The sequence below is a fragment of the Poecilia reticulata genome, linkage group LG13 (assembly GCF_000633615.1).
Source record: "Poecilia reticulata strain Guanapo linkage group LG13, Guppy_female_1.0+MT, whole genome shotgun sequence".
In the NCBI taxonomy this organism is placed as follows: domain Eukaryota; kingdom Metazoa; phylum Chordata; class Actinopteri; order Cyprinodontiformes; family Poeciliidae; genus Poecilia; species Poecilia reticulata.
In genome coordinates, this window is record NC_024343.1 from 14,686,862 (window position 1) to 14,689,267 (window position 2,406).

Sequence of the window (2,406 nt, forward strand, 5' to 3'; positions counted from 1 at the left end):
GGCCCAGGTGGAACAGGTAAGCAATCAGGCGTGGCAGGTGAACTGAATGAGTGCTTAACACAGCATGGACAGGACATGAATCATAACATATAAACCGTGTTGTGTTCATATGTTCATCCTGTTAATTGTTTATGGTGCCTTCTTTGTAAAGACTTGGTAAATTATATTTTTCATCATCAGGCGGTATTCTTAAATCTGATCTCAGCCAGTTTATTTGGATCTGTTTAACCCTCTGTGCTCACATACATTGAAAAAAAAGTCCAAAGTCATAATTAATTTCAGTTCAAGGAAATTATAATTTATCATATTTGCTTAGTATGTCAAGAAAAGACTTAAAGACATTCATAAAACAATAACATAAACATCATTATCCTTTCCTTTATGTAAAAACAGGAATGAAAATAAAATGTATTATTAGTTAGTGCAAAAATGCGATAAAAATAGCACAATAAGCATTCTCCTAATATAGTGACAGAGATCTTTGGGATAGGTAAAATTTTAGGTATGCGTTTAATTAGAAAATAAACATTTGTAAGTGAGTAATTTTGTCCTTTGTATATTTGTTTGCAAACTAAATAAATGATCAATTTAGAGCTCTCTTAAAAAAAATAAATAGTGAATTCTTCAGTTTTTGTGAAAAAAGTACCACCTTTTTCTAATATTTTAAGAGCCATAAAGTTAATTTGTGTAAGCAAACAATAATAAAAACTTTAAATTTTTCAGTCTCATTTACTGTATAGAAAAATCTGTACATTATTTCTTTTAAAAAAAAGCAGAAAAACGTCAGGGAAAGGTGCAATAAAGTGGTTTGCTAACTTTAGTAAACTAAAACATATTCTCAAACTAATAATATTGCAAAATCAAAGATTTTGCTATATTATTAGTTTGATGCTCTTTTATTTATTTACTTTTTACCACAAACTGTTACTTCATCAGTAAAGTAGCAATCCAGTCACTTTACATTTCTTTATCTCTCTTTCTCTTTCTTCATTTTTCTGGTAAGAAAGAGCTGAGGGAGCAAGAAAAGCTCTCAAATTACTGGTCTACCTACGTTCTGACTCTTAACTACGATCATGAATTAATTGTTATTAGTAGCGATGAGATTTTGAAATCATTTTCAGTAGTAGTGAGGCTGAAGACATTGCTTTAATGTTGTTGGTTTATAGTCAGAATGATGAAAGTTTGTTTGTTGAAACTAACAGTACAGTTCTGTGTAAAAGACCAATTAGCCAATGGAATAGTGAGTGACAAGAAACAACTTCAGGAACCAATGTCAAGTTTTAATTATTTTTGGTAACAATTATGATAAAAATATGTTTTATTTCTGATACAATAATGTTGCATGACCTACAAAAGATGTCCTGTATTTTATTAGGTTTTTTCAATCATTTAATTCAATATTTAAATTTATTTTAGATCAAATTTCTAGGTAGTACAGGGATACTTTCAGAGGCTTAGAAGGCAAAAAAAAAAGACCTTCATTTTCATGTTTATACGGAGGCCCAACAGGGTCAAACTAGTGGAACTCAACAGGTCAGTGTTAGGCCAGACCCAATAACTTGATAGGCAACTTATTGGAAACTTCTTTCATGGTAAAGCTGCAGGAACAAGATCCATGAAATAATTAAGCACATGTTTAGTTAATTGTCATAAGTTTATGACTATTAAGCAAATTATTTATACATTTCAATAATCATTGATTTATTTTATAGTGCATTTAATTTATGATTATATGATGTATGTATTTATTTAATTTTGGTCGTTTTGGCCTTCCATAGGTTTAAAAGAAAATCTACTATTGAGTCTTGTGATGTATTTATGCAAAAAAAACAACAAAAAAATTCAACTAAAAGGGAACTCTAAAAAAAATATTAACAATGTTCAGCAAATCTTCAGAACTGAACAGTATTACTTCTTCTAAACAAACTCGGTTTCAAAGAAATGTGCATAATTTCAGCTTTAATCAACGAACTCCCTCAGACTCACGCTCAGCGCATCCTGTCAGCTCTCAGCTATTCTTCAGTGTTCAGTGCTCTGCCATGCTGGCCATTACATCAAACGGCGGGCTCTAAATAGTCATGTTTTGCGAGGAGGATATTTTCAGACAAGGTGTTAGCTGTTGTGTACTGTACTTTATGAAAAGGTTTATAAATATCTCTGAGCAGGTGGTTAAAGCCTGAGCTGTCCATCTGCTCCTTAACCCTCAGAAATACAAGAGGATGCTGGAGCACTACTCTGTCTGATTGTACAATGAAGATGTTTTAATATTTTTTACAGTGAACTTTAATAGAAACCTGCAAGACACAACCTACAAAAATTTCTGCAGCGTAGACTTCTCCAATTGGCTTTCCGTACTTTAAGAGAAATAGTGGGTCTGTGTGTGTGTGTGTGTGTGTGTGTGTGTGT

The 2,406-nt window shown here is 31.9% G+C and overlaps 1 protein-coding gene across 1 annotated transcript in view; it reads left to right on the top strand.

The window, feature by feature from the left end:
* Window positions 1–2,406, top strand: part of unc119a1 (unc-119 lipid binding chaperone a1) — a 24,882-nt gene that overhangs the window by 17,034 nt on the left and 5,442 nt on the right. The gene's annotated exons all lie outside the window — the stretch shown is intronic.